Source organism: Heptranchias perlo, chromosome 1, assembly GCF_035084215.1.
Source record: "Heptranchias perlo isolate sHepPer1 chromosome 1, sHepPer1.hap1, whole genome shotgun sequence".
Classification (NCBI taxonomy): Eukaryota; Metazoa; Chordata; class Chondrichthyes; order Hexanchiformes; family Hexanchidae; genus Heptranchias; species Heptranchias perlo.
The window spans coordinates 45,086,561-45,109,097 of record NC_090325.1 but is presented as its reverse complement, the minus strand read 5'-3'; positions in this window follow the sequence as shown (position 1 = coordinate 45,109,097).

Genomic DNA, 22,537 nt, shown 5'->3' with positions numbered 1-22,537 from the left:
GCTGTCACTGAGGACGTGGCCACCGGCAGCGCTGGAGGTCTCAACGAAGGGGGGTCCCTGCATACCTAATGCTCCTTCTCGTATCCCACTTTTCCCTCATCCCACAATCTTTTTTGACTCACATGCTGCAGATGGTGTCAGCACGCATGTCTTACTTTCTCCTCTCCCCGCACCACAACTCAACCTGTTTCCCTTTGTCATTGCAGATAACCAAGAACTGGAGCCGGCGCCATCCGAGGTGATAAAGACTCTGTGTCTTTAGGATTATCCATTAACAGTTCAGTCCGGTTTACTGTGGTCAATTCATTTCTCATCCCTTCGAAGTTTGCCTTACTTAAATTGAAAACCTTGGTTTATGACTCTCACTTCTCCCTCGAAAAACTAATATCAAATTTAATCATATTTTCGTCACTATTTGCAGGATGTTCCCTTGCTGTCAGATTGTTAACTAATTCTGGTTCATTACTCATCACTAAATCTAGTATGGCCTGTTCCTTTGTCAGTTCTAAAATATATTCATAAAATCATGCAAAGGTGTGATTGAAGTAAGTATATTATTGCCATGTAATTTGCATGGCTGACCTATGTCAAATGTAAGGAGTCGCACAACACCAGGTTATAGTCCAACAGCTTTATTTGAAATCACAAGCTTTCGGAGCTTTGATCCTTCGTCAGGCTCCTTCACCTGACGAAGGAGCAAAGCTCCGAAAGTTTGTGATTTCAAATAAAGCTGTTGGACTATAACCTGTTGTAAACAATTTTACAACACCAAGTTATAGTCCAGCAATTTTATTTTAAATTCACAAGCTTTCGGAGGCTACCTCCTTCCTCAGGTGAACGATGTGGAAATGAAATCCTCGAAATGAAATCGCATTTATAATTCACAGAACAATGCTTGGTGATTACAGACAGTTTTTTCAACTGCCCGTTGCCAAGGCAATCAGTGTGCAGACAGACAGGTGTTACCTGCCAGGTCTCAGAATATACAAATCACCAAAAAAAACAACAAACAAAACAAAAACAGAGATAGAGAGATAGAAACATAGAAAAGACAGCAACTGACCCGTTATATTAAAAACAGATAACATTTGTTCGCTGGTGGGGTAACGTGTAGCGTGACATGAACCCCAAGATCCCGGTTGAGGCCGTCCTCATGGGTGCGGAACTTGGCTATCAATTTCTGCTCGACGATTTTGCGTTGTCGTGTGTCTCGAAGGCCGCCTTGGAGAACGCTTACCCGAAGGTCGGTGGATGAATGTCCTTGACTGCTGAAGTGTTCCCCGACTGGGAGGGAACCCTCCTGTTTGGCGATTGTTGCGCGGTGTCCATTCATCCGTTGTCGCAGCGTCTGCATGGTCTCGCCAATGTACCATGCTCTGGGGCATCCTTTCCTGCAACGTATGAGGTAGACAACGTTGGCCGAGTCACAGGAGTATGAACCATGCACCTGGTGGGTGGTGTCCTCTCGTGTGATGGTGGTATCTGTGTCGATGATCTGGCATGTCTTGCAGAGGTTACCGCGGCAGGGTTGTGTGGTGTCGTGGACGCTGTTCTCTTGAAAGCAAGGTAATTTGCTGCGAAGTTCGCAGCAAATTACCCAGCTTTCAGGAGAACAGCGTCCACGACACCACACAACCCTGCCGCGGTAACCTCTGCAAGACATGCCAGATCATCGACACAGATACCACCATCACATGAGAGGACACCACCCACCAGGTGCATGGTTCATACTCCTGTGACTCGGCCAACGTTGTCTACCTCATACGTTGCATGAAAGGATGCCCCAGAGCATGGTACATTGGCGAGACCATGCAGACGCTGCGACAACGGATGAACGGACACCGCGCAACAATCGCCAAACAGGAGGGTTCCCTCCCAGTCGGGGAACACTTCAGCAGTCAAGGACATTCAGTCACCGACCTTCGGGTAAGCGTACTCCAAGGCGGCCTTCGAGACACACGACAACGCAAAATCGTCGAGCAGAAATTGATAGCCAAGTTCCGCACCCATGAGGACGGCCTCAACCGGGATCTTGGGTTCATGTCACGCTACACGTTACCCCACCAGCGAACAAATGTTATCTGTTTTTAATATAACGGGTCAGTTGCTGTCTTTTCTATGTTTCTACCTCTCTATCTCTGTTTTTGTTTTGTTTGTTGTTTTTTTTGTGATTTGTATATTCTGAGACCTGGCAGGTAACACCTGTCTGTCTGCACACTGATTGCCTTGGCAACGGGCAGTTGAAAAAACTGTCTGTAATCACCAAGCATTGTTCTGTGAATTATAAATGCGATTTCATTTCGAGGATTTCATTTCCACATCGTTCACCTGAGGAAGGAGGTAGCCTCCGAAAGCTTGTGAATTTAAAATAAAATTGCTGGACTATAACTTGGTGTTGTAAAATTGTTTACAATTGTCAACCCCAGTCCATCACCGGCATCTCCACATCAGGACTATAACCTGGTGTTGTGCGACTCCTTACATTTGTCCACCCCAGTCCATCACTGGCATCTCTATATCATGACCTATGTCATGTTGATGTTCACTTTTGAGGGTTTTTCTGGTGAGGAATGTTAGTGCTAGGCAATGGAACACTTCCATTTCAAGCACTCATTGTCAATATCATGCCAGGTGCAATACCATCATTTCAGTTTAAGTGCAGAGTGCTACTCCCTCTTCTCTATCCAGCAATATATCGAATTCCTAACCTCAGTAGAGTACCTTCTACCGGAACAGTACATTTTCCTTTTCCCGCACCAGTCATCCTGTGGCCTGTCTAAGTGCAACTTAGTGCCAATTAATGCTGATCTTTATCATATCGGACCACTACCATTGTGAACTGGGTTGATATTTTTTTAATTTGTTCTCGGGATGTGGGCGATGCCAGCAAGGCTGTATTCACTGCCCATCTCTGACTGCCCCTGAGACGGTGGAAATTGGTCTGCCCCTTGAACTGCTTAAGTCCTTGTGCTGATGGTGCTTCCACAATGGTGTTAGGTAGTGAATTCCAGGATCATCCAAACTAACTTAAAAACAATTTTTGCTAAGTTTCCACAACTTCGATACCACACCTGTCAATTATGCAATAAATGTTAGTCTTCCTCATTATAGAACAAGTAAGTATTATGTTTTTCATGGCTGTAAACACAAATATGAGATTGAAATTACTGTGGTGATATTAGTGGATAAATGTTTAATACTTTCGTATGACATTCTTCTATCCGCTATTTTAATGTCCATATTGACCTATTTAAAATAAACAGGTTCAAACCTCCCTTAAAATAGCAAACGGAAAGGTTTTTTAAGTCTACGTTAAGCATTCGCCCCCTGTTATTGCCAGCAATAATTGCTGGCCTGTAGTTATATTTTGAAAATTAGGTTTTAAACATCAATACATGATGACTTGCTAGAAAAATGCTTATGAATTTAAATGAGTGAACATCTGCAAAAGTGGAATTAAAACTGATGCATTAATACACTGCAAATGTGCACAAAGGATGCAATGAAAGGCAAGTATGAAAGCAATGGTATAAATCAAGGCGATGATTCATTTTACTTGCTTTTCTGCTTCAGATCAGCTAAATAGATTTAAGATTTGTTCTGAGAAAGTCAATGAAACAAGATTGTGCTTTTTATTCATTTGAATATATATTAATGTAATATTTGCCAATTAAGATAATAAAATAGCATGAAAACAAAACAGTAACAGTCAAAATACAAAATATAGTCAGAGATGATAAAAGAAGTAATTTCAGAACATATATTACATACATATACATCAATATGAATCAACATTATTACAGTTTTTTCACACTGATAAAACTGGAAAAATTGATAAAAACCTTGAAGTGAACTGGTCACATTTTGTGGTCAGGGGAAATTGTAACCTAACCCGCCCAGTGGGAAAGTGGAGCGATCAGATCGGCCGCCCATCTTACCTTCCTACGCTCGATTTTACCTTCCATCTGATGTTACAATCCTAACTCCCACGCACTATCAGTGCATGGTGCTGAGAGTCGTCAAATTATATCAATGAGCAGACCTGCCTTGTGGAGAAGGTTTGCTCATTCTGGCACAGGTGCAGCCAGTGCCTCTGGAACGGCGGTCCTAGCATTGTGTAGCTGGGGAGTGCATTATTGGTCCCTTAATGCAACTCCTTTGCCTCGTATTTTAATGGAGTTTATGGGTTAATGCCTACATTAACCCAGGGGCTATAGAGATAATATACAAAACATTAACCAATCCAATGGTAATATCACAGGTAATTGCAAGACCTCTGTAACTGGAACAGTATCTCATTGATGGCATAAAACACGATCGGATCAGCCACCCATTTTACACGCCGCCCGATTTTACTTTCCATTCAAAGCATGTAAATCTGATTGCATTCGTTTCCCACTGGGCGGTTTAGGTTAAAATTACCCCCCAACTTCGGAGTTTTGCTCAGAAGCAGAAAATATTTATCCATGAACTTCTCCATTTTACGCTGTAAATAAGATATTAATGGCCTCAATATTAAGCCCCCACAATGGGCGGGAGGAGGTCGGTGATGGGGGGGAGTGTTAAATCCTGAAAAATGGGGAACATGTCCCCATTACCCAACTCTCACTGTACCATTGGGAGCCTGATTTAAATTTAACAGTTGCTAGCCGTGTTTCCAAGGGCTCAGGAAACCCGGCAGCGAAATGGAGATGGGAGCAGCCGGCTCCAGAAGGTAAGTGCCATGTGGGCCAGGAGGAGGAGGAGTGCTCCCCCCCGGCCGCTCAAGCAAACCTTCGTTCTCCCTTCTGCCCATCGCAGCCTCTCTCTAACCCCTGCCAAGATCTGCCGGCCCCCCGCCAACTGATGCCTGCTCCATGACCTGCCGAACCCCGCAACTGATACCTGACTCGCGATTGCTGACGCCCCCCAATTTATGCCTGACCCGCGGTTGCGATTGCCGGGGACCATCCCCAAGGGTCCCCGGCTGCAGCCTCCTGCTGCTGGTTTTCCTGCCTGGCAGTTGGCCAGCCTGTCAATTTGGCCAGCTACTGGGTGGGAAATGGAAAAAAAAAATTATAATGAGGTCCTGCCATTAAATTCGGCAGGACCTCCATGTCCCTGGCCTTGCTGGGTTGCCCTGAAGCTACCCCGCGCCCCAGCTCTCTCTCCTCCTCCCCGTAAATATCGTATATATGTTCCAGTTGCAGAGATCTTGAAATTACACTGCAATATCATCATTTGAATGCTTAATGTTTTGTATGTTATCTTTTTGTCCTCTGTGCTAATGGAAGCATTAACCCATAAATCCCATTAAAACATAAGACAAGGGAATTGCATTAAGGATCCAACACTGCCCAATAGGTGATCTGAGAGAGCCTTATGATGATTGCAAACATTGTAAAAACAACAACTTTCCATCTTTAATTAAATAAAACATCCCAAAGCAATTCACAGAGACAAAAGTCGAAAGCAGTGACAGAAGAAGAGTTAGGGGTGATAATCAAAAACTTAATCAAAGAGGTATGGTTTGAGAAAGCTTTTGAAGGAGTGGAAAGAGGTAGTAAAGTAGAGAGTTTTAGGGGGAGCATTCCATAGTGTGGTATCAAGATGGATGAAGGTTCTGCAACTGAAGGTGGGGCAGAGTGAGGATGGGATGCAAATGAGGCCAGAGTGGAGTGAATCTGGATAGTACAACGAGGCTTGTTTTCAACACATTGGGGAAGAAGGGAGCAGGAAGTGTGCATCGGATAGTATATTAGAACTTAGGAGGAACAAGAGCGAAAAGTTCAGAAGGGAAATGACAACTTCAGTATGAATAAAATAGAGAAAGACAAAAATGATTGTGATACAGCAAGAGAAATTGTCAGCTCGAGGTGAGCCACAGAAAGTTTCTCCTACACAGAAGTGACAACTTTTCTTACAACCTGTTCAATTTCTATTGAGTTCACAGGGCACTCCATGTAAAAAACAGAGCAACGTAAACTTCTAATTGGTACCAAACAACCTCTCTTGCACTGAACATTAACTTTTACAATTGTGGAGTCACATTCCTTCAGTTTTTAATTATTGTTGGAAATGTTAATAAAAAGATAAATTTTTTGTTTTACTTTTTCTTTCTGTCTCTTTTATCTCTCTCTCTCTTAATCCAATCTTTCTTTCCCTCTCTTTATTTCGCTTCTCTACCTGATTTGACATTGAATTCATTATTCTAACTTACACTTCCTGGTTCGGACTCCAAGCTGCTCATTAAATATTCTTCAATCAGATTGGTTAAGGAGATACACAGCTGCTTGTCCTGTTCACACAGGTCCTGGATGCCCTGTGGAGAGCACTGTGCTGTTTGGATGTTTGGCTGGCAGCAACTTGCCGTGCAAAACCCTACAGAAAGTCTATGGGCAAGTGCAAGTCGTTTGCCGCTCACAGCAAAATCTGGTCCCTTGTGTTTACTTTCTGCATGCTAGAGAGATAAAAAAGGCTGAAAATATAGTTGCAACCTCATCAGTAAGAGGTAATATAGGAGTATGGCTTTATTTATTTATGGCATTAAAGCACTCCAGAGTTAAAACTAACAAAACATATTAAGCCTTCCTTTCAACACTTATGATACTTTTCATAAATATTACATGCACCAGCATTTTAGAGCATTTATACCCCCACTGAAGTGTCAACTTCCTCAGTCTTCAAATATATAGGCCCAATGAAGATGGTCTTCTGCCTCAGCAATTTGTTCAGTCAAGGCTGTGCTTTCCAGGAAAAAAAATCCTCTTTAGTATCTTTCACCTATTTGAAGATCATGTTTTATTTATGTAATAGTGGACATGAATGATATTAGACTGCTTTCTGTTTACTGCTGAAAGAGACTAATCGGTTTGTTTTTAACAATAAGATACCAATGCAGAATGTTGTTGTTTTTAATATAATTGTTTTATAAAGATGCAAGTCACAGGTCAGATGTCAAAGTTGTCAATAGCCAAAGGAAGACTAAAATGTTCCTGGGAAAGAATACCAAAGTGAAATTGCTAAGGAATCTAAAGGAATCTAAAAACACAGTAAATTTGCAGGGTATTTTTAAATTGTGCCAAACAATTCTAAGTATTATTGTTAAAATTGGAAAATTGGAAAATTGATAAAAAATATTAGTTACATCACTAAATTATATGTTAGTAACCATTGGATGACATGTTTTATATGGAAAGATTGCAGGCTTTCTCTTAATGGAAAGCTGCACCAAATGGTACGTGTTAGATTCCAGTGAACTACCACTATAGTGACAGGAGCCATAATCACCAGTAATAATAAAGTTTTATTATCCAAGGCAAATTAAACAAGCTATTACAGAATATATGCCCAATATAAACAGACTAACTCATTAAATAACTTGGAAAAACCACATCCTAATAGCACTATTTGATGAGTCCCGTAGTCTCATCTTGGTAGTCTCATTTCAGTTTGTGTGCAAATAGGGTTTCAGTAGAACTCTTGTCTTTCATCTTGGACTCTGAGAAGTACATTTCTCTGATTCTCCTTATTCGCCATTCTTGGTGGTTGGTGTTTTGACCTAGATGCTTAGTCTCGGCTGGAGTCACCTTCTTAATCTTAAATAATTGTGGATTTTTTTTGCAAAGTAGAGAAAGTTTGAGTTGTTTTTAATGGTATAATGAAAGTAAAATGAAATTAAATATAAGCTGAAAACTTACAATATATTTGTGCATGGAGTTACAAAGAAATACTATAGTTGTGCTCAAGGATATGATGAGATTCAGTGATGATGGTTTGCATCGGGTTCTAATTGTGTGTGGCCACTGAACAGGCTGTGGAGTTGTATGGACCTACAACCTACAGTGTACAGCCTGGGGCTACAATCTGTGTTTTCAGTTGCTTTGTTCCTGGCAGTCAATTCAAGCATCATGTGAGGCCACATACTCTCAGAAATGCAATGCATATATGAATGATACAGCGTATTATGGGTAACAGGATTGATTTGAATTGCTCTGAGGTCCTGGGAAAGAATGAATTTGAGTAGTTTGACTTCCTATCAACTGTACATAATACAAGAGAGAACATGAAAGGCAGCCATTAATTGGGAAGATACTATTAATATGTTTATTCGTATAAATGTAAACTCTTAAACCTGAAACCAAATATTCTACAAATTAAGAGAACCTGAAGGCAGATTAGGCTCATTATAAACAAAGCAAATTGTTTAGTGCCATCTCCAACAGCCAATTTTTGAGGAACAGTCGGTTTAAAAGGAGAGACAAGCTAAGAATAGAGCACAGCTCAAAGATTACTGAGATCTCTAGGGTTGAATAAGTACTGAAAATATCTGCGTAGAACAGAGTCCAGTCATTACAATAGATTTAGATTACTCCTTTGATGGCATGAAGGTGACTGGGGTATCCTATATCTAATCGCTGGTCTAGGTGTAATTATCCAAAGGGTATTTTTCATATCCTGTCTCAGATACAGATTTAGAGTGTCACACAACATTTCCTGCATGGTGTTTCTTGCTTCTCTCAATTAAATCCCTTTTGTCACTCTGCTAATCTAATTTCCTAGCAGTCCTTAATACTGTGGTAGGCTGGTCGATTGCTGACTGTTCCCTGTGCTGCAAATAAGATTACAGCCTGTATTTAAAACAATGTCAAAGGGTTCAAATAACAGAGGCACAAGTTAAAAATGATAGCGTTAGCATAGTGGTTATGTTACTGGGCTAGTAATCCAGAGGCCTGGACTAAAATCCAGAGTCATGAGTTCAAATCCCGCCACGGCAGATGGCGAATTTAAATTCAATTAATTAATTAAATTCAATTAATTAAATAAAAATCTGGAATTAAAATACTAGTATCAGTAATGATGGCCATGAAACTACCGGATTGTCGTAAAAACCCATCTGGTTCACTAATGTCCTTTAGGGAAGGAAGCCTGCCGCCCTTACCCGGTCTGGCCGATATGTGACTCCAGACCCACAGCAATGTGGTTGATTCTTAATTGCCCTCTGAAATGGCCTAGCAAGCCACTCAGTTGTAAAATCTCGCTACGAAAAATCATAATAAGAATAAAATCGGAAGGACCACCCGGCATCGGACCACTAGGCACCGGACACGACAACGGCAAAACACCAAGCCCAGTCGACCCTGCAAGGTCCTCCTTACTAACATCTGGGGACTTGTGCCAAAATTGGGAGAGCTGTCCCACAGACGAGTCAAGCAACAGCCTGACATAGCCATACTCACAGAATCATATCTTTCAGCCAACGTCCCAGACTCTTCCATCACCATCCCTGGGTATGTCCTGTCCCACCGGCAGGACAGACCCACCAGAGGTGGCGGTACAGTGATATACAGTCAGGAGGGAGTGGCCCTGGGAGTCCTCAACATTGACTCTGGACCCCATGAAATCTCATGGCATCAGGTCAAACATGGGCAAGGAAACCTCCTGCTGATTACCACCTATCGCCCTCCCTCAGCTGATGAATCAGTCCTCCTCCATGTTGAACACCACTTGGAGGAAGCACTGAGGGTAGCAAGGGCACAAAATGTACTCTGGGCGGGGGACTTCAAAGTCCATCACCAAGAGTGGCTCGGTAGCACCACCACTGACCGAGCTGGCCGAGTCCTGAAGGACATAGCTGCTAGGCTGGGCCTGCGGCAGGTGGTGAGCGAACCAACACGAGGGAAAAACTTACTTGACCTCGTCCTCACCAATCTACCTGTCGCAAATGCATCTGTCCATGACAGTATTGGTAGGAGTGACCACCGCACAGTCCTCGTGGAGATGAAGTCCCGTCTTCGCACTGAGGACACCATCCAACGTGTTGTGTGGCACTACCACCGTGCTAAATGGAATAGATTCAGAACAGATCTTGCAGCTCAAAACTGGGCATCCAAGAGGCGCTGTGGGCCATCAGCAGCAGCAGAATTGTATTCCAGCACAATCTGTAACCTCATGGCACGGTATATTCCTCACTCTACCATCACCAACAAGCCAGGGGATCAACCCTGGTTCAATGAGGAGTGTAGAAGAGCATGCCAGGAGCAGCACCAGGCGTACCTAAAAATGAGGTGCCAACCTGGTGAAGCTACAACTCATGCTAAACAGCGGAAGCAACATGCTATAGACAGAGCTAAGCGATTCCACAACCAACGGATCAGATCAAAGCTCTGCAGTCCTGCCACATCCAGTCGTGAATGGTGGTGGACAATTAAACAACTAACGGGAGGAGGAGGCTCTGCAAACATCCCCATTCTCAATGATGGCAGAGTCCAGCACGTGAGTGCAAAAGACAAGGCTGAAGCGTTTGCAACCATCTTCAGCCAGAAATGCCGAGTGGATAATCCATCTCAGCCTCCTCCCGATATCCCCACCATCACGGAAGCCAGTCTTCGGCCAATTCGATTCACTCCACGTGATATCAAGAAACGGCTGAGTGCACTGGATACAGCAAAGGCTATGGGCCCTGACAACATCCCAGCTGTAGTGCTGAAGGCTTGTGCTCCAGAACTAGCTGCGCCTCTAGCCAAGCTGTTCCAGTACAGCTACAACACTGGCATCTACCCGACAATGTGGAAAATTGCCCAGGTATGTCCTGTCCACAAAAAGCAGGACAAATCCAATCCGGCCAATTACCGCCCCATCAGTCTACTCTCAATCATCAGCAAAGTGATGGAAGGTGTCGTCGACAGTGCTATCAAGCGGCACTTACTCACCAATAACCTGCTCACCGATGCTCAGTTTGGGTTCCGCCAGGACCACTCGGCTCCAGACCTCATTACAGCCTTGGTCCAAACATGGACAAAAGAGCTGAATTCCAGAGGTGAGGTGAGAGTGACTGCCCTTGACATCAAGGCAGCATTTGACCGAGTGTGGCACCAAGGAGCCCTAGTAAAATTGAAGTCAATGGGAATCAGGGGGAAAACTCTCCAGTGGCTGGAGTCATACCTAGCACAAAGGAAGATGGTAGTGGTTGTTGGAGGCCAATCATCTCAGCCCCAGGGCATTGCTGCAGGAGTTCCTCAGGGCAGTGTCCTAGGCCCAACCATCTTCAGCTGCTTCATCAATGACCTTCCCTCCATCATAAGGTCAGAAATGGGGATGTTCGCTGGTGACTGCACAGTGTTCAGTTCCATTCGCAACCCCTCAGATAATGAAGCAGTCCGAGCCTGCATGCAGCAAGACCTGGACAACATCCAGGCTTGGGCTGATAAGTGGCAAGTAACATTCGCGCCAGATAAGTGCCAGGCAATGACCATCTCCAACAAGAGAGAGTCTAACCACCTCCCCTTGACATTCAACGGCATTACCATCGCCGAATCCCCACCATCAACATCCTGGGGGTCACCATTGACCAGAACCTTAACTGGACCAGCCATATAAATACTGTGGCTACGAGAGCAGGTCAGAGGCTGGGTATTCTGCGGCGAGTGACTCACCTCCTGACTCCCCAAAGCCTTTCCACCATCTACAAGGCACAAGTCAGGAGTGTGATGGAATACTCTCCACTTGCCTGGATGAGTGCAGCTCCAACAACACTCAAGAAGTTCGACACCATCCAAGATAAAGCAGCCCGCTTGATTGGCACCCCATCCACCACCCTAAACATTCACTCCCTTCACCACCAGCGCACTGTGGCTGCAGTGTGCACCATCCACAGGATGCACTGCAGCAACTCGCCAAGGTTTCTTCGACAGCACCTCCCAAACCCGCGACCTCTACCACCTAGAAGGACAAGGGCAGCAGGCGCATCTGAACAACACCACCTGCACGTTCCCCTCCAAGTCACACACCATCCCGACTTGGAAATATATCGCCGTTCCTTCATTGTCGCTGGGTCAAAATCCTGGAACTCCCTTCCTAACAGCACTGTGGGAGAACCGTCACCACACGGACTGCAGCGGTTCAAGAAGGCGGCTCACCACCACCTTCTCGAGGGCAATTAGGGATGGGCAATAAATGCCGGCCTTGCCAGCGACGCCCACATCTCATGAACGAATAAAAAATAAAAATAAAAAATAATAAGGGAAGGCAGATGTAACTTTTTTGTCCCTTTTTCACTTCCTCAAGGCTTTCGTGCTACAGTTTCATAGCAACCTTTTCCCTTTGGTACCTCACCCAACTAAGCATTCTTTACCAAGGTATCAGCCTTGACTCAGTGGTAGCAATCTCACCTCTGAGTCCAAATGTTGTGGTTTCATGCCCTACTCCAGAGGCTTGAGCACATTATCTAGCCTGATATAACATCACCAAGATCAGATTATCTGGTGATGTATCTCATTGCTGTTAGTGGGATCTTGTGTGCAAATTGGCTGCTGAATTTCGTTACATTGCAACAGTGACTACAATTCAAAAGCATTTCATTAGCTGTGAAGTCCTGAGGCCATAAAGGGTGCTTTATAGATGCTGTTTTTTTCTTTTTTCATTCACATGTGAGCCTAGACAATGAGTATGCTCAGGCTATTTCACTACAATGGAGTATCACAGCTGACACTCAGGAACTTTCTACAAAGGGTCATTGGTTTTAATCACCGTTTGGGCCAGGAACCCTTGCTGGTTTTCCCTTCCTGAAACCAGGGGACCTGAAACTAATAACAGCACTCCTGCTGCAACCCCGACTGACTCAACTATCTGAACGTTGGCCAAGAATCAAACCTCTTGGTCTCCATGGCTCAGTTACACTCTGACTTTACCAAATGAGCCAGTGGGGGAACTTGCTGGGTGAAACTGGGTGAAATTACTTTAGAAGGGGCCTGAGAATACTTGGGGAATAGTGTAACAGGGGCAAAAATACAAGCAAGGGTGAGATCAGCTGGAAGAAGGTGAGAATATCTTGGGAAGGGTGAGAATACTTGTGAAGGGGCAAGAATATCTGAGGCCGAAAATTTCAAGTCAGTGGGAGAATAGCTGGGGAAAGCCAAAAATCCCAGAGGAGAGATAGAGAATTGGACCAACAGCAGGATATAAAACCTGCTGCTAGTTGAAGGAGCTTTGACACCACTAGAGGAAACATGAAACCTGGGGTCAAGGATGGCAACCTGATCAAAGTAACCAGAGGCATGTCCTCCGAATAGAGATGTAGAGCAGGAGAGATTGGAAGTTTGGGGTTGGAGGCATGAGAACCAGCAAATATGTGGTATGCACTCTGTGGAGGGAACTGGCTAAGAGAGTGACTGCCACCTCCTTGAGCCCCCAGGACTCATTTGCAGTGCAGAAAGAAGTTTAATGACCTCACCAGAGCAGCCAAGGTAAGCTACCTACACCCCCCCTCCTCCCGCAGACTGTTCCTTGCAATCTCTTTACATGTGGAGCACTCCATCATTCATTACCCTCACAACGCCAGAAGCATCATTGATGAATGCAGGATCTGACAGTGGTGAGAAGAGGTTCTGCAGAGTCAGCTCTTGGTTCCTAAGCTTGTGGCCTCAGATTTCTGGGGTCTTGCTCTGAAAAGGAGTATGCTGAATGAGCATCTCACTCACATGGAGGCACTGAGGATCACCTCGGAGGGCCTGAGACAGATTGCAGGAGTCACAGTGGAGTCTAATGCCACCTCAGTGCCAAAATCTGGAAAGGATTTGACATATTGCAACATTACCTGGAGTGAGTGGCAGCACCAGAAACAATTGCATTTACCTCCCCTGACTGAACGACCTCTAGACGAGTCAGTGTATCCCACACTGATGCTTTAACCACTGGCCTTCAGGCCTTGGGTTACCTTTGGAGAGAATGTGGCCACAGCTACTTCACCACAGATCTCACTAGTCTCCCTCAGGCCAAAGAAAAATTTAGTAAACTAATCTTTTGATCCAACAGGAGCCAGGATTACTGTAAAATAATGTAATCAATCCCCTCTGGGATTAATTATCTTTGCATACTCTTAGTCCCTGGTCAAGGGAATCAATCTCCAGAAATTTTGCTGAGAAACAAATTGTGGAGACTTTGGGAATGCAGGCCCACATGTTCCCTTGTGGAGGCCAAGAAGTCCCCACTCACTCAGCGCCCTGGCCACCACTGCGATGCTGAATTCCAACATGCATAAGCAGAAGGAATTCCCGGCCCTGCTGCTTGCCCACAAATTGCTTTGTAATGGGCAGATGGAAGTTCCACCCCTCATAAATCAATGACGAAAATCATGGAAATGGCAAAGACCCAGTTAGGCCACAGAATTTCAGATCACCAGTTCCATTATAGTTATTACCCAGAATGGTCCAAAAGACTCATCACTCCAGGCAGCACATATGTTAGTAGGCTAACCATTCCCTCTTAGAAAGCTAACCACTGCCTACTGGCTGACTTTACTTAAGGACTTACCTTTTTAATTCCCTGAGAAACAAAAATAATTTAAAAATATCCTTACTTGTGATTTGCATTTGATTGAATCACTTTTGAGTCAATTAAGAAAGCATGATGAACATTTTGCATGTGCAACACTTTGAAGTGTGACATCATTTTTTCTCTGGTACCATGGATTCACACTAGAAGCATGACTTTTAATTGTATAGATAGATACAGAGGAGCCTTCTGTGTTTACACAGCCTACCAGCTGTAGAGAGAGGATATCTCAGAATACATTAATGAAATTAGACAATGTAATTCTTAATGTAATTATTCCAACTGTTAGGAAGTAGCTGAAGCTATTTATGATTACAAGTAATGCTAATCAATAAGTAGAGTGTTACAAAATGCAATCATGCATATGAGAACAACAAGTCCCTTGACCCAGGTCCATTGACATTTAAAGAATAATATTCCAATATTTTATTCATAAATGTAGTCCTCTTCCAAATATTCTAAGTTGTAGTATTGTATTGCATTACAACACAATTAGAAGCTTGTGGGTTCTAGCCCCACTCCAGAGACTTGAGCACATAATTTAGGTTGGCACTTTAGTACAATACTGAGGGAGTGCTGCACTGTCTTTCGGATGAGACATTAAACCAAGGTCCCATCTTCCCTCTCAGGTAGATGTAAAAGATCCCACGATACTATTTCAAAGAAGAGAAGTGGGGTTATCACGGTTTGCTGGCCAACATTTATCCGTCAATCAACATCTAAAAAAAATAGAAGATCTGGTCATTTATTTCATTGTTGTTTGTGGGACCTTGCTGTGCACAAATTGGCTGCCACGTTTCCTACATTACAATAGTGACTACACTTCAAAGTAATTCATTGGCTGTAAATCGCTTTGGGACGTACCGAGGTCATGAAAAGCGCTAGATAAATGCAAGTTTTTCTTTTTTATTCCTTTGCATTGTGAGGGATACTCATACTTTGTTGCATCCTTCAATGTATTTTGGATAGGGACAATATCATGTGGACTTGTTATTTGTATACCAGAGCTATGTTAGATACCCTTCCTGAGGAATTTGTAGCAAACAGCAATTCAAGGATAAATATTGACCAGGACAACAGGGGAACATCCCCCCTCTTCTTCAAATAGTGCTGTGGAATCTTTTACATCCAAATGAGATGGCAAACTGGGCCTCAGTTAAACATCTCATCCAAAAGACAGCACCTCCAGCAGCGCTGCACCCCCTCAGCATTGCACTGAAGTGTCAGCCTAGATTATGTGCTCGAGTCCCTGGAGATGGGCTTGAACAGATCAAACATGGGCAAGGAAACCTCCTGCTGATTGCCAACTAACGTCCTCCATCAACTGATGAATCACTCCTCCTCCATGTTGAGCACCACTTGGAAGAAGCACTGAGGGTAGCAAGGACACAGAATGCACTCTGGGTGGGGGACTCCAATGTCCATCACCAAGAGTGGCTCAGTAGCACCACTACTGACCGAGCTGGCCGAGTCTTGAAGGATATAGGTGCCAGAATGGGCCTGCGGCAGGTGGTGAGCGAACCAACACGAGGGAAAAACCTACTTGACCTCGTCCTCACCAATCTACCTGTCGCAGATGCATCTGTCCATGACTGTATTGGTAGGAGTGACCACCGCACAGTCCTCGAGGAGAAGAAGTCCCGTCTTCACACTGAGAACACCATCCAATGTGTTGTATGGCACTTTCACCGTGATAAATGGGATGAATTCAGAACAGATCTCGCAGCTCAAAACTGGGCATCCATGAAGTGCTGTGGGCCATCAGCAGCAGCAGAATTGTATTAAAGCACAGTTTGTAACCTCATGGCCCGGCATATTGCTCACTCTACTATTACCAACAAACCAGGGGATCAACCCTGGTTCAATGAGGAGTGTCGAAGAGCATGCCAGGAGCAGCACCAGATGCACCTAAAAATGAGGTGCCAATCTGGTGAAGCTACAACTCAGAACTACATGCATGCTAAACAGAGGAAGCAACATGCTATAGAGAGACCTAAGCGATTCCACAACCAATGGATCAGATCAAAGCTCTGCAGTCCTGCCACATCCAGTCATAAATGGTTGTGGACAATTAAACAACTAACGGGAGGAGGAGGCTCTGTAAACATCCCCATCCTCAATGATGGCGGAGTCCAGCATGCGAGTGCAAAAGACAAGGGTGAAGCATTTGCAACCATCTTCGGCCAGAAGTGCCGAGTGAATGATCCATCTCGACCTCCTCCCGATATACCCACCATCACAGAAGCCAGTCTTCAGCCAATTCGATTCACTCCACGTGATATCAAGAAACGGCTGAGTGCACTGGATACAGCAAAGGCTATGGGCCCCGACAACATCCCGGCTGTAGTGCTGAAGACTTGTGCTCCAGAATTAGCCACACCTCGAGCCAAACTGTTCCTGGAAAGCTACAACACTGGCATCTACCCAACAATGTGGAAAATTGCCCAGGTATGTCCTGTCCACAATAAGCAGGACAAATCCAATCCGGCCAATTACTGCCCCATCAGTCTACTCTCAATCATCAGCAAAGTGATGGAAGGTGTCGTTGACAGTGCTATCAAGCAGCACTTACTCACCAATAATCTGCTCACCGATGCTCAGTTTGGGTTCTGCCAGGATCACTCGACTCCAGACCTCATTACAGCCTTGGTCCAAACATGGACAAAAGAGCTGAATTCCAGAGGTGAGGTGAGAATGACTGCCCTTGACATCAAGGCAGCTTTTGACCGAGTGTGGCACCAAGGAGCCCTAGTAAAATTGAAGTCAATGGGAATCAGGGGGAAAACTTTCCACTGGTTGGAGTCATACCTAGCACAAAAGAAGATGGTAGTGGTTGTTGGAGGCCAATGATCTCAGCCCCAGGGCATTGCTGCAGGAGTTCCTCAGGGCAGTGTCCGAGGCCCAACCATCTTCAGCTGCTTCATCAATGACCTTCCCTCCATCATAAGGTCAGAAATGGGGATGTTCGCTGATGATTGCACAGTGTTCAGTTCCATTCGCAATCTCTCAGATAATGAAGCAGTCCGTGCCCGTATGCACCTCATCCACCACCTTAAACATTCACTCCCTCCACCATCAACGCACTGTGGCTGCAGTGTGTACCATCCACAGAATGCACTGCAGCAACTCGCCAAGGCTTCTTCGACAGCACCTCCCAAACCCGCAACCTCTACCACCTAGAAGGACAAGGGCAGCAGGTACATGGGAACAACATCACCTGCACGTTCCCCTCCAAGTCACACACCATCCCGACTTGGAAATATATCGCCGTTCCTTTATCGTCTCTGGGTCAAAATCCTGGAACTCCCTTCCTAACAGCACTGTGGGAGAACCTTCACCACATGGACTGCAGCGGTTCAAGAAGGCGGCTCACCACCACCTTCTCAAAGGCAATTAGGGATGGGCAATAAATGCTGACCTCGCCAGCGACACCCACATCCCATGAACAAATAAGAACAAAGAACCAACGATCCTGTGACTCAGAGGCAAGAGGGCTACCAAGGCTGACAGGTGAATGGGTAGTGACTGTTGGTACATTATGGGCCCGATTTTACCAGGGATGCGGGTTCCCGGCGGATGGGCAAGCGGGCGCGTTGGTAACGCGCCTGGTGAAATTAGTGGGTTTCCCGCGCGATCGCAGCAGGCAACCCACTAATTGGATTCACTTACCTGCTCCTCCGGGTTCCCCGCTGCTGATCTGCACGTCGGGCGGGCTGCGCATGCGCAGTAAGATCTGTCAGCTGGAGGCGCATTATTTAAAGGGGCAGTCCTTCACTGACAGATGCTGCAACTAATAGCAAAGATGACTGCATGGAGCAGCCCAGGGGGAAGGCTGCTCCCAGTTTAATGATGCCTCACCCCAGGTATCAATACATGGGGTGAGGAGGAGGGGGAGGACAGAGATCTTCCACCCGGCGGGCGGGAGGAAGCGGCCCGCCTCCGCCACCAGGAAGGCTTGGCTCGAGGTGGCAGAGGGGGTCACCTGCGCCACCAACATATCGCCCACCTGCACACAGTGCAGGAGGCGGCCCAATGACCTCAGTCGGTCAGCCATGGTGAGTACACGTAGTCTTTCCCCTACAGTCCATCTGCCACATCACTGCCCCCACCCCACATCTCCTTCGGCACTGCCAACACTACTCTGTCACATCACCCCTCATACCCACTCAAACCCCATCCTCAACTTACCTGCACCTACTCACCTCGCCAGTACTCATCCTGCCACTACCACGCAACCCAATCCTCATACAATCTCATGGCTCTGTCCCATACTCACCCTCTCGTGCATCTCTCTTACGGCCAGTCTCACTCACCCTGCCACTACCTGAGCTGCAGCCACAGGGCATGCATCACATATGTGCAGTAGGCAGCGTAAGGCAAACGTGTTGTGAGCATGAAGGGGATGCACAAGGGTGTTTGAGGGTTTGTCATGGTTGTTACTTATATTGAATTTCAGAACAACTCACATCACACATTATATTGGCACCACTACTGCCATGTCTTCGCCAATCCTGTCCGGTTTGTGCAATAATGCCCGCTCCTGGGTATCACTATGAGGACCCACCACTGATGCCACCCATTGTGTCACTGCAGAGTGGGTGTAGGTGTATTTGCAGGGCTCTTCTGCGCAGACGACTGAGAGTCCTGTAATACCTGCACACAGCGTGTTTCTTTATACACTCGATGGCCAGGAATTTCCTCGGAGTGCTCACGCTCTGCCGCCGTAACTTCACTGGAATTGCGATGAAAACTCCACTTCCGGCAAAGTAGCAGCGGTAGAGCAGGGAGCACCTCCAAGAAAATTCCTGACCAATATCTGGGAAGCTGTAGCGAGCCCAGGGATCAGACGGTGGGGGTGCATTTCCATGGGGCTGCTCCTGCTTGACTGTCATAACTTTGGCAGAAGGGCCATGGAAACCCCGGAAAAAAAGCATGAAACAGGAATCACATTTGGCCAGACCGGATGGGGGTCGCTAAAGGATATTGGTGGACCAATTGGGTTTTTATAACAGTCCAGTAGTTTTCAAATTATGTTGCCAGCCCACAAATTACCAGATTTTTTTGAATAATATTTCAAAACTTGCCATGGTGGGATTTGAAATCATGACCTCTGTGTTACTAGGCCAGTATTATAACCCCTATGAGACTCTTCCCTATGCTTAACACAGGAATATCGCATCGAGAAATGGTGTAAATGGCCCTTTTCAGCTATTTGCACTGTAGATCTCCCATCGACGGATCAACAGGAGCCTAGGAAAATCCTTGAGAATTCTAGTGCCTTGAACAGACTGCAGTTTAGGGTATAAACTAAACAAGCAGATTTATTAAGAAGTGAACAGTAGAAAAGACAAACAGCAGATCACTCCTTGGAATAAAGAAAATAGCAAATATTAATGTCTCCTGCACTGAAATTCCTTGAAAATCTGGGCATGAACGAAGATCCCTGACCATAACTTTGCATAGGGATTTGCTGATAACTTTCTCTAAACTTACTGACTCCCTTCTCCCTGCCAAATGTAAACCCATATCAACAAGATCATGGCTGCAGAGTTGTCCAACAAATGAACTATAAGGAATCACACCACCACCGCCCCACACCCCACCACCTCTGTACAGACCTGACTCAAATCTGCACTTGATTCCCAAGACAAAAGAGAATCAAAAAGATCTTTTTTCACATAACTGTAGCTGTCAATCACAGTAACGTTCAAAGGCATCTGACTGATCTCCCTTCTGTCTGTCCCTACCAAACCTGGTTATTAAGCTGACAATCAGTTAGATTGAACAAACTGATACCCAAGTATATAGGTATCAGGAAACACGTCGTAGAACAGTACAACACTAATGGTTTTGTGCTTAACAGGCAACAGCATATTAAAATTACCTCTTGCTAACTTACAGCAAACTACTGGCACAACATCTCAGTTCTTGTACTGATTTGGCTCAGCCAAACTGGGTAATTTCTTTAATTGAATCTGGTCTTCAAAGGTACCGTAAAGAAAGACAGAACAAGCAAAATAATAATACACTATGGACAAGGGATGTTATGAACACAAGAGCATCTTGATTCATTTATGTACTGTATTGTTACATGTATTATTATACATTTTTTTTATTCATTCATGGGATGTGGACGTCGCTGGCGAGGTCAGCATTTATTGCCCATCCCTAATTGCCCTTGAGAAGGTGGTGGTGAGCCGCCTTCTTGAACCGCTGCAGTCCATGTGGTGAAGGTTCTCCAACAGTGCTGTTGGGAAGGGAGTTCCAGGATTTTGACCCAGCGACAATGAAGGAACGGCGATATATTTCCAAGTCGGGATGGTGTGTGACTTGGAGGGGAACGTGCAGGTGGTGTTGTTCCCATGTGCCTGCTGCTCTTGTCCTCTAGGTGGTAGAAGTCGCGGGTTTGGGAGGTGCTGTCGAAGAAGCCTTGGCGAGTTGCTGCAGTGCATCCTGTGGTTGGTACACACTACAGCCACTGTGCGCCAGTGGTGAAGGCAGTGAATGTTTAGGGTGGTGGATGGGGTGCCAATCAAGCGGGCTGCTTCTGTCCTGCTTGGTGTCGAGCTCCTTAAGTGTTGTTGGAGCTGCACTCATCGAGGCAAGTGGAGAGTATTCCTGACTTGTGCCTTGCAGATGGTGGAAAGGCTTTGCGGAGTCAGGAGGTGAGTGACTCACCGCAGAATACCCAGCCTCTGACCTGCTCTTGTAGCCACAGTATTTATCTGGCTGGTCCAGTTAAGTTTCTGGTCAATGGTGGCCCCCAGGATGTTGATGGTGGGGGATTCGGCAATGATAATGCCATTGAATGTCAAGGAGAGGTGGTTAGACTCTCGCTTGTTGGAGATGGTCATTGCTTGGCAGTTGTCTGGCATGAATGTTACATGCCACTTATGAGCCCAAGCCTTGATGTTTTCCAGGTCTTGTTGCATGCGGGCTCAGACTGCTTCATTATTTGAGGGGTTGCGAATGGAACTGAACACTGTGCAATCATCAGCAAACATCCCCATTTCTGACCTTATGAGGGAAGGTTATTGATGAAGCAGCTGAAGATGGTTGGGCTTAGGACACTGCCCTGAGGAACTCCTGCAGCAATGTCCTGGGGCTGAGATGATTGGCCTCCAACAACCACCACCATCTTCCTTTGTGCTAGGTATGACTCCAGCCACTGGAGAGTTTTCCCCCTGATTCCCATTGACTTCAATTTTACTAGGACTCCTTGGTGCCACACTCGGTCAAATGCTGCCTTGATGTCAAGGGCAGTCACTCTCACCTCACCTCTGGAATTCAGCTCTTTTGTCCAAGTTTGGACCAAGGCTGTAATGAGGTCTGGAGCCGAGTGGTCCTGGCGGAATCCAAACTGAGCATCGGTGAGCAGGTTATTGGTGAGTAAGTGCCACTTGATGGCACTGTCGACGACACCTTCCATCACTTTGCTGATGATTGAGAGTAGACTGATGGGGCGGTAATTGGCCGGATTGGATTTGTCCTGCTTTTTGTGGACTGGACATACCTGGGCAATTTTCCACATTGTCGGGTAGATGCCAGTGTTGTAGCTGTACTGGAACAACTTGGCTAGAGGCGCAGCTAGTTCTGGAGCACAAGTCTTCAGCACTACAGCCGGGATGTTGTCGGGGCCCATAGCATTTGCTGTATCCATGTATACATTTGTATACCAGGAGTGTATGTAGATACATTGATAGGACATATAAAAATCACTGAAGATATGATGACCATGGACACATACCAGTACTTATGCAGTCCTCCAATAACTGCAGTCTCAAGGTCTTTGAGAGTCTCCACATCAAATGCATCCATTATTCCCTCTATATAGGTTGCATATAGTTACACCAGATGGAGATGATTGTGTGAATCCCCTGTCAATCAGGCCTGGAAACCGCACTACTGTAAGTGACTGAGATTAATTTTACGCACATAATTTGTATTATGTAAGTATCCTTCACTCACTGTATTTTGCTGAAGAAATAATCAATTTGTATTATGTAACTATCCTCAACTCACTGCATTTTGCTGGAGAAATCACTTTGCTTTTATCGGGAAACGTTGCTGTAGTTTTGGTCATGAGTTCAGTTTGCTGTAGTTCACAGAGAGTCTTTTTAAATAGACTCTGTTTGCTGATTTAATAGATTGTTTGTTGTAGTGCGCTGTTTAAGTATACTCTGTTTGCTGTTTGCTGTAAAATAAATAGTTTGCTGTAAGCCCTGCC